General features: G+C 36.9%; 1 protein-coding gene and 1 non-coding gene across 2 annotated transcripts in view; one reads left to right on the forward strand and one right to left on the reverse strand.

Moving 5' to 3' along the window:
- Positions 1–14,757, reverse strand: part of LOC121462866 (rho GTPase-activating protein 15) — a 568,141-nt gene that overhangs the window by 269,952 nt on the left and 283,432 nt on the right. The gene's annotated exons all lie outside the window — the stretch shown is intronic.
- On the forward strand, positions 13,902–14,031 carry LOC121463199. The gene has a single exon (XR_005976416.1). It is a non-coding gene; the product is annotated as a small nucleolar RNA SNORA40 (small nucleolar RNA).

Here is a 14,757-nt window from a genome sequence, read left to right on the forward strand (position 1 = left end):
GCAACTGGACACTATGGAGAATTATCTTGGAATAGCATCTCAATGAGGTCTTATCTAGATCACGTTGGTCTGTGGGTCTGTCTGTCTACAGGGTATTTTTTCTTAATAATGTTAACTGCTGTGATAAGACCAAGGATAAAAGTGGGTGATACCACTCTCAGGGCTTATATCGAGGACAGTATAGAAAGCGAGAAAGTGAGCTGTGCTCAAGTAAGTATGCATTCATTCTTGATCAATCCTACAGTGAGTATGTTCAGCTGCTTCAGGTTCCTCCTGGTTTGACTTGCCTGCAAAGACGGACTGTAACCAAAAATGTAAGTCGAACAAGTCCTATCTCCCCGAAGTTGTTTTTATACTGAATATTTTATCACAGCCACAGAAATGCAACCAGCACAACCTTTATCACTGTATTTATATCCAACTCGAAAATACATCTGAGAGAGCAAATGGGCAAACTAAATATTTCCAAGTTCTGGCATTTGCAATTCATAACGTTAGCTTTCTGTACCCAGAACACTTTCTTATGTCAAGATAACAGTGCTTATTCCCCCATCTTTACTACTAAACAATGGTTCATTTATGAGAGCCCACAGAGAATGACATTAGTTTCCAAGAGGTGTGTCCAGACTGTTGGCGGAGAATAGAGAAGAGAGAGCACAGTCCTGTTTGGTTTACTGTGTATTCCTCAAACCATAACTTTGTTCTGGGGAACGAAGTTGAGGAGACACACACTCATTTCATTGGATTAATTTGGGGCTTGACTTAACTTTTTAATGCTGTCTACTTAATTGACTTGACTACATAATGGGTTGGTTAGACAAGTAAGTTCGCTTGTATGCCATTCTCCTAGGATGAAGATAACTAAGTTTCCCCCAACACTCATATAAAGTCAAAAGAATGCATATTTATGCATATTTTTATTGTAAACACATACACACACACACGCACAAAAGGAACCCAACGCAGGTAGGCTATATTGTATTATAATCCTCAAGACTTAACTCTAAAGGTATACAAACAATTATGAATATAAGCAAGGCAGAGTCAAGGAATACCATCTGGTGTGGAGGAAAAATGGCAACACCTACTTCTCAGAGGTTTTTGATGCTGTGAGACCAGTTCTCAAAACCAAATTTAAGCTTTTGTTTCAAATGATTTTCAGTTTTAGCAGTGCTAACATTTTTTATGTTTACATTTCTAAAGGAAACCAAACAACATACAATGCCACCCTAGTTTTAGTAAGAATATTCTTTAAATAGAATGAATAAGACAGAAACTTTCGTAAGGTAAAACAAAAAGAAAAAGCATGTTCCTCTTCCCTTTGAAATCTTCAGTGTGTGTACAATTAAAATGTAAACGACAAAGTAGTTGATGTGATGACATAATGTGTAAGTGGCCGAGACAACACAAGGCAGATTGAATTTTCCTTCTATCTCAGTTTCCAGTTTTAGGAAGCAAAGGTCCAATCAACATGAACTTGAATCACAACAAACATACCCAAACCATCATTAAAGACCAAATATTTATGGCGACAAACTAGGACTTTAATGACAGAGACAGACGAACTGAGCTCATATCTATGCAATAGAAGAAGGAAACAATGGTTGTACAGTGCAAATAATTTTGCAGTAATATGACAGCATAATCACTTAAGTGCCGAATATCGTCATTATGGCTCTGAACCTCATGTACATGAGCAATAAAGACTCGGTGCAACTATTGTATAATTCATATCTTTGTATGAAAATCTTGTTCTTCTTTTAAAGTACTTGCGTCTATAGGATCTGTGGAGCCTGGAAGATCTATAAGTCTAATTTAATTATTATGTCTGTGTTGTCTGTGATGCACAAGTCCCATCCGGGAGGTGTCTAACCTGGACTGTGTTAAACAAGGACGAAGTTTGGCATACCTAGGTTTCTTTCACCAACTTTCAATCTGATGAGAATCGTTATTTTGTGATATTGGCACTAATTTGTGATAGTATTGTGTCGACAATTCCGTAGCAGTCATATAAACAGGCAACCACATTACTTTTGTGATCTAATGCATTTTAATTTTCTGGAAAAGAACAAACACTTGAAATTCTGACAAGTGTTTAAAATACCACCACATATATAGTTAGAAGTTTAACATTTTCTTCCACTCATTTTAGACACAGCATAGAGTCATCACACCAAGTACAGGAACTAAGAAACCACACAGGGCAACTGAAGGAAATGGATTGTTTTCATTTCAAGTTTTCAGATACCTTTCCCCCAGACCTGGAGAAGGAAACAGAAGTTTCCCCGTCTTGTGTTCGACTATGAAGGAACAAAATACTGATGATGGCAGCAAGAACAAGTAGCTTGAGACCACTGACCTGTGTACTACTTAGCCCTTTAAAAAGAGAATCTGACAAGCATGAAAAATAAAGCCTGCTAGTATCTCTCCTTTCCCTCTTAATAGTTGTAAAGGAGCAGCTGTGCCCAATTCTTACAGTAAAAGAAAAGCCATACCAATTTTTGTCATTTTTGTGTTTCGAATGAATTCGTGATGAGAAATACATTTTGCCACTACTGATTCCAGAAATGTAGCAATTATAACAGTTGCCTCATCTACCTGCTAAACTGGTCTTCCTTACTCAGAATATGGTCTTGCTGGGTGGCATCAGCCATCTGGCATCGGAGAGAGGAGAGCGTGAGTCTGACAAAGAAACTTCTCGGATATGTAAAAGAGTCAGGACAGACAACCCCTTCAGGGTGTGTGCACGATGCAAATTACTTCCATTTGCGACGGTGAGCACAGAAGAGAAGATGGAAGAGCCAAACCGTGCTTCCCTTAGCTACCTGCTTTGCTCCTGAGTGTGCCTGACATACGTGTATCTGAGCAGGATGAGAGGCCTTGAGGAGTTAAACTGGAAGACTAAGGCTGTCACGCGCTGTGCTCAAAACACAGAGCATGCATGCGTGCCCAAATAAATATGCTGGGTTTATACAACCAGCTCTTTTCCTTCATAAGCAAGAATTGAAGCACACACACACACACACACACATACACACACGTGCGCGCGCATGTACACATGAACACACACACAAACAAACCAAGCTGTCTTTTTTTATGGATTTGGGGAAATTGCATAGTTTTGGGCAAAAAAAAAAAAAAAAAGGAAAAGAAAAAAAAACCCCTTGGCTTGATTTTCACATTTAAAAAAGTAGAGATGGAAAGAATAAGATTGTGCCCATAAAAGCCAATTGTTTCCAAACCACATTGTATTGTTTGGCCCGAATAATTCACCCTCCTATATGGAAGAAGGGAACTGTAGCAGGCTGAAAGCACAATAGCCAATCAAAATAAAATTTCTGTTCTAAGCTACCTTCCTAGTGTGTGAGGACCAGTCAAGTCCTAGCCTCATCCGTACCCACACTCTCCCGCTAGGGAAACCAAGGCACATTTGGAATGAAAGGACTTAAATTAATATCTTGGTTTCCACATTAAATCATCACTCTTTAAGGACCTGTTTTATTGACTCACAAACCCTGTGGAATCTGGGAGGTTTTTTAAGACAGACCGGAAGTTCTCAGCCACAGAAAGGGGCTAGACTTTCCATCTTCTTTGGGGAAGAAAACTGTATGAATGATGGGATTTGAGCTTACAGACCTCCACACAGGTAGGTGGTGGAGTAAAGCTAATTATGAATATCACATTACATTAATGTAAAAAAAAATAGTGGTCTTATGTTCATCTTTAGGGATTGCCACAGCAGAAGAGGCAAAATTGAAAGCAAAGCATTTTTAATTGTGTCCCATGATTAGCGTTTAAAAGAGAATTCTTTAAACATTTACAGGCTAGAAAGATGGCACAGTGGGTCTAGCTGGTTGCCACCTAGCCTAAGGATGTGAATTCCATTCCCAGAATCGACATGGTGGAAGGAGAGAACCAATTACCTACAAGTTGTTCTCTGACTTCCACGTATGCACCATGGCAAAAGTGTGTGTGTGTGTGAGGGAGAGAAAGCGAGGGGGGGGGAGGGAGGCGGAGAGGGAGAGAAAGAGAGAGGGGGTGGAATTTTGTGGTATTCTGTAATAGGTAGCAAATTGGTCTTTATTTTTAAGCTGGGAAAACATAATTGCATTACGTTTCTGCTAGAATAAGGACAAACAGGGATTGAAAACACAGCAGCAGTAATATTGAGAAATCATACATATGCTGCTTACATGGACTTTGTGGTCACTAGTTTATATGTGGATCACTTAAAAGTCAAGAGCCCAGGAATTAATGCCCACATTTATCTTATTGCCCAAATTTCATTTTGGTATGATTCGATTATCTTAGTAGATGTGACAGAGTTTAGTTCACCTCAAGATGGAGGGCCACCTGCAGACAGCAATGTAAAAGAGACCAACACTTGCCTTCTTTCTCTAGTTCTTCTCGCACCTTTCTCCTTGCTCCTTTCAACTCGGATATTTTATTTAGTTTCCCATAAAGTGTATTTTAAAACCCGTTTGGGAAACTACAAAAACAGTGACAATAACATCAGCAGCAGCAACAACAACAAAAGAGCAAAAGGCAGCTGATTAGGAAGAAAACACAGATGAAGAAAAAAATAGCAATGGGTAGCAGGCAGGGGCATCAAGGAGCGGGAGGCCGAAGGCACTCAGTTTCAAATTAAGGATTAAATGATTTATATAACTAAAGGAAGAGTATTAATAGGATATTTTTAGAGTGTAAAATAAAAGCCTGTTATTATAAATATTTTATTATACAAAGTTTATCATAATGTAAAGCAATTTTTTTCTAATAAAAAATAATAAAAAAGCTTGAAGTGGATATAGGAATCTAAAGAATAGCTATAGATTTTGGTACCCTGACTCTGTGAGGAGGAACGAAGGCACATTATGAAGTGTAGCCTGTAATAGCAATCTCTGGATATGCCATCATCCTGCAACACAAACGTTTTGAGATGTTTTGACTATCAGCAAGTGAAGAGGCAGAACTAGGCTTGGTGACATCATTTCCACTGGAACAGAAGTTGTCTTGACTAGAAATTGTCATAGAAATTTCTCGTTTATACTTAGAAACATAAATAACTTGTCTGGCAAGAGTAAGCATACTTCTTCCAAGATGACATCAATACACTGAGTTGGTTTATTTATTTATGTGTGCTTTTCGAGGTACTATTTGCCATGCTCATAAATTTTCTTTTAGGTTATGATATTGAATGTCATCAACCCTTAATGCAGTTTGTTCTTGCTCAGGTTTAGAGTCCACGTTCTACTATATTGTTGTATTGCACTCTATTCTTCATTTTGATCAAACTCTATCTCCCAAATTACTACTCAATAAATAATATGGAATAAATAAATCATCATGGACCTTGCTTCTCTTAAATATCGACTTTAATGAATTAGGTAGGTTAGTCTAGCATGAGAAGACCTGGCTTTTCTAGGAAAATGTCCACTTTCCCAAACCTCTGGAAAGTCTCGTCATTCTTATCTCCTCTATCATAAGGCTCCCCAAGTCAAAACTACATGCACAGTCTCCATTAAAGTTCAATCAAATTTGCAGGCATTGCATCACATGTAAATTGCATCACTTTTAAATTATTGTTAAGAGAGTGAGAAATGGTTAAAAAAAATTTGCTGTTGGAGGTGTCTTCAAGACAAGGAGAACGAAGCCTATGCATGTCTGATAGGTTTGCTGTGGAGGACTGATCACAGCTTCAGCTCAGCCACCAGACAGCTGTCTGACACTGGCACATGGCTGCGCTCTGATGGCTTTTTAATGTGTGATCCTAGGTAGGCAAAACTACAGACCCGAGCCATTCTATCACGCGCTAATGTAGGGGATGCTGTGAAGGGATTGTGAGAGGCAATGAAAGTCTCTAATCGGCTGACTTTAAATTAATCAGCAGAGATTATTTTATGGTCAGCCAGATGAGCTCTCTGAGGACGCAGAAGTTCTTTGAGTTTAGAGATTCTTCCAGCCTTTTCTGACTGTTCATTGCTGACCTTCAACCATTGATGTCTATGGCGTTCTTGCTTGCCATCTATCTTCCCATTCTGCCTACCTATCCTGTGGTCTCCCGAAGTGTTTAGTGAGCCTGAACAGCTGTGTAAATCGATCCCCTTTGATGTTATCGATCTGTCAACCCATCTCTCCATCCATCTACATCATTTAGGGTTTATATTGCTGTGATAAAATTCAATGACCCAGAAACCACTAGGGGAAAAGAGCTTACTTCATCTTCTAACTCTCAGGACTCACTCCATCACTGAGGGACTCAAGACAGGAACCTCGAGACAGGAACTGGAACAGCAGCCAACATCAAAGCACACAATTTACTGGCTTGCTCCTCACTGTGTGCTCAGTTTGCACTTTTTGTACAGTGTGGGACCAGTTACCCAAGGTTGGCATTTTCAACTGCCAGGGCACAAAAAGTGTTTAGACTTCTTTTCCATGGCTGACAATCACTCGCCTTTCCACAGGGGTCTGTCCATTCCATGTGACTCCCTAGACACATGGTCTGCAGGGCTCCAAAGACCAGTGAACTGACCCGTAGAACTCTCTTAGCTGAGCTTGCACTGCAGGGTTGAAGCTCTGGTCACACTGGACTGTTTTGCCCACATTGAGCTGCAGTAGTGACCAGCACTCTCTGTTGCTGTGTATTTTAGGTCTTCATACATTTAAACATTTCTCTCATGTTATTTGCATGCTTTGAGATGGTATAAAAATGGGCTGTTCTTCAGAAGACTGACATCACTCACTAATACACTTTTGTTCTTGTAATTTTTGTGGCAGATTTTGGCACATATTCAGATATTCTAACTTTTCTATGTTGTTTTGGTCATTTTCCAAGCTATCAGAAAAAAAGAAAACTTTTAAATAGTTTGCTTGAAGTTTGATCTCATCTGTACCTGGTTTGTTTATGCTCTTTTAACTTAGGTTCTTTTCAGAGTTGTTTTAATTTAATTCTTTTTTAAAAATTATTTATTTATTTTACATTCTGGCTACAGTTTTCCCTCCCTCCTCTCCTCCAAGTCCTTCCCCTAACTTCCCTCTATTCTCACCCCCCAATCCACTCCTCTATTACTAGGAAAGGGCAGGTTTCCCATGGATATCAACAAAACATGGTATATCAAGTTGCAGGAAGACTAAACGCGTCCCCATGTATTAAAGCTGGTAAAGGCAATCCAGTATGAGGAATAGGGTTCCAAGAGCTAGTAAGAGAGTCACGGACAGTCCATGCTCCCACTGTTAGAAATCCCACAAGAAGATTAAGCTACACAACTGTCACATATATGTAGATTAATTCTTAATAAGATTATTTATTTTCCAAAGAAATATTTCTCAATTCAGTAATATATTTTTACTTGAATGGTTCCTCTTAATTTTATCATTCTCACTTCAGAGTTTAAGTATTTAGCTTTTTTAAAAACACATTTGGTAGGGCTGGAAAGACGACTCAGCACAGAAGATGCCCTATTACTGATCTTCCAGGGGATGCAGCACCCACATGGTGGCTTCAGCTGCCTGGAGCTGCAGTTGCAGGGCACTGAGCTTCTCTTCTGGCTACCATGGATACCAGTCCAGCATGTGGTGCGCAGACACACGTGCAAACAAAACACCCATCATACCAAAAAATAAAGCTAAACTTAAAATTTTAAACTACATATTTGATTTAAGTGCAGCATTAGTCTACCTTTTTCATATTAAAATTTAACATGCTATGCATGTACCTCTAAATATTTCTTTAGTTGCATATGCATTTCATTAGTTTCCAGTAAAAGAAAAATAATGGAAAGGAATGGTATTTTAATGGGTAAGTTACCTGGAGAATTTTATTTAATTTTTTGTAATTTTTAAGCTTTATTACATTCTATTCAGCTTTTTCATGTAGGCTTTAAAATATTTTTATTTTAATATAGCTGATAATTTCTTATTTTTCATTTTGTGAGATATTTCATATTTAATAAAATGTAGATTTTCATGTTAAGAATATAAATGTTAATAATACAAATTTATTAACAATGCAAAATACATGGAAAATAAACTTATTTTTGAATGTTAATCTAAGAGTAAATTTTATATTCGGATAAAAATATTTAATCATATTCAAATTTCAGAATAAGATTTATTAAATGAGAATTTTAATTATTTGTGAACTGAAAGGTGAGAGTTTTCTAAAAATAGAAGTAGCTAGCAAACTTCTAATCAAGTACACAAAATTATCTCACTAATTTCAAAACTCAAAATATATTTCATTTTTTTGTTTTTACTGTTTTACTTACCATCTGTTAAATCAATAAATGGTAAAGTTTAATTTTGTTATTATATATTTATTTCATAATCAACTTTTCTTGACATTTGTGCCTTTTCCATCTGCCAATATGGCCTTGAAACTTTATTTTTATGTGCTATATATATATATATATGTGCATATATATATATATCATCTCTCTTAATTTTTCAAAACACACATATAAAATCATCCAACTATATGATTAATTATACATAATAATGAACAAAACTAAAAGGCAAAAAAAAAGAAATAAATGTAGAACGCCTAAACTCAGTGTGCATTACGAGCTAAACTCTTTATCCCAGATCCTAAAACTCGCTGTATGAATTCCCTTTTCTGAAAATAAGAATGAATTTGATATAGTGTTTGAATAATAGAATGAAGATATATTCTGTGTATTTCAAAATATTCACAGTACATATGCTGTTTACATTTTATTTAGCATTGGTAATATATAAAACTTGATCAAAATTGTTTTCTATGTAGGAAGAAAATTCTTTTACTTTATGGAAGTGTATTTTGCCATATCACTTTGCTTTTTTGTATCATATTGTTTCCAAACTTATTTTAATGTGTTAAGACAATGGAAAAATTCAAAAATATTTAATTTATGATAATCTTAAACATTTTCTACTTTCTTTAATTAAATTGCCACTGTATTAGCTATATTTCTGCCATTTTTTCTTTAAAATATGCAGCTGTGGTTTTCTGTAATGGTCTCTGTCTCCCACAAAAAGAGTCTTCTTTGATGAGGGGTGAGAGCCACACTTATCTACAGTATGATAATATGTATTTAAAACACAATTTGAGATTATATTGCTTTGGGAGAAGTGGTGATAGTGGGGATTCCTCTAGATCCTATAGCCTAACTAGCACAGTATTTATCTAGGCTTCTACTGCAGACAAGAATTTCATCCTGGGGAGAGGTAGGGAGGGGAGAAGAGAAAAATGCAGGGCTTAATAAACATCATCATCATCATCATCATCATCATCATAATAATAATAATAATAATAATAATAATGATAGAGAAAGAATTCCATCCTGTTGAGTGCACCTTTGCTTATCACCAGGATACGAGTGCCCCTATTGCACTTTTGGAGGATGTGTTTCCATGTTGGCCATTGTTGTGGTTTGTAGGTGCAGAGGACTATTGATAACTTGTCTCCTTTGGCAGCTTTCACATCTTCCACTGCGAAAGCTAGTCCTCAGGATGGTGACTTGTCAAAGGCAGACCCAGATGGTCTCAGGAGTGCATAGTGTCTTCAGCAACAATGCAGAGAACAACTGACCATGGGGAACCAATATCAAATTTATGTACCTACACACAACAGTGCCTTGAAGGCTCAGGGTACATCGTGGAAGAGGAAAGTGAATAATTGTAAGAGTCAGAGACCCAGGAACTCTGCAAGATTGTGTCCTCTAAATAGCACAGGGAAGCCGTACCAATAAAAATCTCAACAATAAGCTTGCCTAAACAATGACAGCGGCAGTTGACATGCCAATGTGATTAAGAGAAATCACATGGGTCTATACCTGTATGAAGAGTGGCAATTAAGGACTACCGAGAGAGGGAGAATCAGTCTTCTCCAGCGATTGGATAATCAGTTATCCAATACCAAGTCATTAGCCTCAAAATGTGTACACAGCAAGCAACGCTAAGTAGACACGAGCAGAATGCTAGTCAGGGACCCTTCCTGGCCAAGTAATTCACATTGATGGTTGATTTAAATATTGGATTCATATATTATTATCTTCATAGCTTCCCAAATATTACAAGCAATGGTATCTGTGTGTGATTCTAACATGATTTACTGTGCACTGAGCTCAGCTGTGAAAATCCCAAGACTAGTTCCATTCTTGACAATCCCTTAGAAGCACCAGTTGTCTTCTGTCATTCAGACTGAAGAGTAGGTATCAATTACTAGCAAATAAGAGTCCTTGAGCTTCCCAATGACAGTGATTACGTAGGAAGCCTACTGAGCATCCTTTCCACCTTACTTTGAAAAGATCAATTTGCTTCCCTTTCTTGATTTACCTCTCATCAAAATGCTAATAAACAATTCCCTTTCGGTTAAATTCCCACAGTTTCACTGAACTGGGTAACTCTATATTTTATTTCTGAAGTCTTGCACCCAAAATATGATAATCTAAGTTACATAATTATGCTAGTAAGCCAGGTTTTCTGCTCTCCCATGAAACATGGCTTCTACAGAGAAGAATCCATTCTATCAGATTTGTCTTGAAGGGCTTTGCCCTAGAACAAAGAATGGGATCCCTGTCTTTACTCTCCTTTTTCCTGATTGGCTAAATTTGTTTTAACCTAGTATACTAACATGATTTATTTATGTAAAAATATGTCATGAATTGGGAATCAAGACTTTGTAGATGGAAAATGAATGCATTTAGACATATAACGTATATCAAGAAGTTTAGCCTTTAGTAAGGCACTCAATAAACTTTGCCTCCAAAATCCCAAAGTCATTTTTGAAAATATGGTAATTTATGGAGATTTTAATCATTTATCTTTATGATAGCCTTTTCCTAACCAAATTATGAGTATTTTTCCAAATAGTATAGGAGAATACATCATACTTGTATTAATGCTATTATTAACATTTATTGTATCACACCCTCCTATAAATTATGTAAGCTAATTTGTGCTTCTAAAAACTTTGTGAGGTAGGCACTATTATTTTGTAGTTTTAAAAAACTACAAAAGGTACGTGAGATTGAGAGAGTGAGTTAAAGCTGGGAGGCACGGTAAACTGCGCACCTCAGCCTCTGCTGCTTGTCAGGAGTACCATGGGACAAGATGGTCGCCCTAGGATGTGAAGCTGGATGGCTTGGTTTCAAAATCATTCTTGATTCCTTGGTGTAACTCTGTGCGCATTAATGACACTTCAGTGTGTTGGTGATACCTAATAAATAAAAGGGGGTTAATAATCATACCTCATATAATAATTGAGAGGTTTAAAAGAGAGGGCTCTTTTAGACTTGGTTTATAACCTAGAGCTAGTAAGCATCAAACTATTTCTATACAGCGTTTCTTTGCTGTGGAGGACATGATCATTTTGTTCTTACAATACCGTTCACAATGAGACATAGCAGTAATCCATGAATGAGAATCAAAAGATTCTATTCATGTCACCAGTTATTCAATGAAAATGGCTAAGCTTGTGGCAACTTCTATCTTATTGTCCCAGAATTTTCTGACAGCAATCACTTATTACTTATTTATGGTGATAAATTATTAGAAGATATGATAAACAATTAGAATTATATCGAATAATTATAAATAGAACCTTTGTGAGGGTTTAAATTATCTCACTTGTATATTTCTCTCCATCTGTCCCATGATCAAATGACCTCTCTCATTTAGAGTTGCTGAGGCATGGAGAAAAGTAAATCTGATAGGGACATCATTGTAGACTATTCCTATAAGGGTGCACCTCATCACACAGTACGTTACACATGCATCTTTTACATACTTATCTTTAAACTGTTTATTTGGCACATCAACAGGCAGCTGGTGGAACAAATAGGAAATCGTGGGAAGCACATTCATTTTTAAAGTGTTAATGTGCCCACTCCAAGAGACAGTAATGTGCTTCCATCCGTTAAGATCCCCTTGAATGTTTTGGATTGGAGGACCATAATTTAAATGAAATGCATTATCCAACCTGGAAGGTATTCTACATCCTAAATATTTAATTGATTTCTCCATCAGGGGAAGATGAGCCTACACAATAGGCAGATCCTATCTTTAAGTGTTCGATTAATAGTGTCTCTAATTTAGGGTAATTTAGGAGTTTACAACTTATAAAATGGCTCTGCCTTCCACATTCCTCCCAAAGAACCAAGAGGATTGTGCCTGGATTAATTGCAAACAGCAGACAACCCTCTGCGTATAATGAAAACTCAAGAGTCAGCATCATCAGCCATGCGCCTATAATTTGGGATCTCATCTAAATATTTTTTCACTAGGGGCTTCACTTCCAATGGAAACTCAAGAAGCGGAGAAGGAAAGTTGTAATTGTTGCATCTTCCAATTTAAAAAAGTTTAACAAGTCGAATTCATTCCTGCTGAGTTTTACTTAGTTGGGTCTTAGCTAACTGAGTGAGGAAGATAAATCAAGCCACTTGCAGATTTTCCTAATGGTGCAAAGTTTGGCACCCTGAGGACTGGGGAAGCATCTATTCCTGCACTTGTAAAGAAGGGAAGTGGAACAAGACTGTCGGTGGCTGTGATTCCGTAAGTGTGATTTATTACATTCTACGCTACTCGGTCATTTCCAGATAAGCACGTAAGTGCTAGAAGTTTTCGGTTGAAGAAAGAATAAGGGGAAAATTTTAATATTCTCTCAAGTACTGGTGCCATAGAAATCAGTATTATTTGATGAAATGGTAACATATGAGTTTATAAATGTGAAAATAACATTGAACTGTATGTACCTACATGTGTCTACTTTCAATTTTGTAAAGTCTTGCCTAATTTCACCTGTTTGTAGAGGAAAAGAAATGGGTGCCCTGCTGCTGAGCTTCATTTTGGGATTTGAAAAAAGAACATAAATAAATATCAAACAAATAAGCAATAAATAAACAAAATAAGATCAGTAGCATATCAGGTATAGAATGTTTAGTATGGAATTATCTTTCCCGTCATACTTTCTCTCTGTCTTCTTGAAGAACTACTTTGTAGACAGCTTAATTTTTGTTCAAATATAAATTAGAATCAATTTTCTGGGGAGAAATAATCGGTAGAGCTCCTGTTCTCCACAACAAAGAAATTACATTTGTAGACATATTCTAGAAATTTAAATCCCCCAGTACTCCTTTGAGGAAGTCCAAGGAGATTTGAAGACTGACGGTTTTGTACTTTGCTATTCCCAGGGGCTCATGCGTGATCATCTTTACTGAGATTTATTCCCATCCCTGCTGAATTAATATGCATTTTAGTTAACTAATCTTGAAACAACAGGAATAAAGTTTATCCAGGTCTTTTATACCTCAGAGAACAAAACAAATACTACAAATCTTTAGAGAGAATGGATATACAAAAGGGCTTGAGGTGAAGATTTCAAAGCAAATACTCTTTAAACGATGTGCAAATTACCTCGGCGCTTGAGCATGGTTTATGAAAGGGGATTAGCTCACTGGAATAAGAACCAAGTTGAAACTGATGGGTTTCAAAGTCATAGATGAGAAGTAGTTACAAGACAAGGAAGGAGGAAAGCAACAATAATTTAGGGAAGTGATTTGGATTAATTTTTCCCCTGAATGGATTTGCCTTAGATTGTCACAAATTACTATTGCTAGCTGCAGTATAAACAGTGCATTTCATTGGTGCTTTAATTTTTTATAAAGGTTGAGTTCAATAAATGAGTAATTATCTGCTTATCATATTAAAAAAATTAACCAGAAACTGTTAAGCAATGAAAACTATTGTAGCTGGAGAGGTCAACTTGAGAAAGGTTTGGGGAGAAAACGTTTTCTTTCCAATTCACCAAGTTACCTACAACACCGGCATAACACAGACACACCAGGACTCCACCATGTTCCCCCAGTGGCAGTTTAAGAGCTTCTTGGAAAACATATGAAAATGATGACTTTGATAGCATCACAAGAATTCGTGGGTGTGTTTGTACAACTAGGGGACAAAGACAGATTAGAGAGGTACAAAAATAAATCCTCTTTTTGCAACCCAGAACTCAATGTTCAGTGTGAGTTTTGAGATAAACAAGAACAAAATACAAGACAGCACAAAAGAGGATGGTGTTGATAATGAAACTTGTCTTGAATATGAGGTTGGAACTAAACATACCTGTGAATGAATGTTCCCGTGGAGCCCTGGCATTTCCCACATACAGGTTAGGATTCTGAATGTGTTAGGGATGGACATGAGCAGGACTCTACAGAGACGTGGGGTGTCATCAGCTGAAAGGCCTATCTTAAAGCGGTTCCCAAAGTAAATTGTTTGAAGAAATTTCCAGAAATCCTCTGGCGGAGAACTTTAAAGATGTCATGACTGTGTTTCTTTAACTCAAGGAGAGATAGGAGAACAAACAGCTGATAGCAACTATGGTAAACATCTTTCTCGGAGAAAGGGCTATTTTGAGAAATCTTGAACCCCAGTGACCTGAATAGAATAGCAAATGAACCCTTCAAATAAATAATTTAAATAAAAATTTTATTGACTTTACAATAAAAAAGATTATTACAAGAGTTCATTTCTTAAAATACCTTAATGACCTACCATTGTGGAAGGTAAAGGAATGTCTAATGTTTCCACTCCTGTGTGATTCCTATCTAATGCTTCTTGACTAACTTGCTGGATTTTGCCCAGTGAAAATGAGTTAAACAAAATTCTTTAGGTTCTCAGCCAAATCTTTCCATGGAAATCGGCTACGCTCAATTTAAAAATAAGGCACGGGATAGCAACAACAAATTTAGGCACTTACGAGAAAAAAAAACAACGCTA

The sequence above is a fragment of the Microtus oregoni genome, unplaced genomic scaffold, assembly GCF_018167655.1.
Source record: "Microtus oregoni isolate MIOR12 unplaced genomic scaffold, Mior012 000025F_ref0000491, whole genome shotgun sequence".
Taxonomy (NCBI): domain Eukaryota; kingdom Metazoa; phylum Chordata; class Mammalia; order Rodentia; family Cricetidae; genus Microtus; species Microtus oregoni.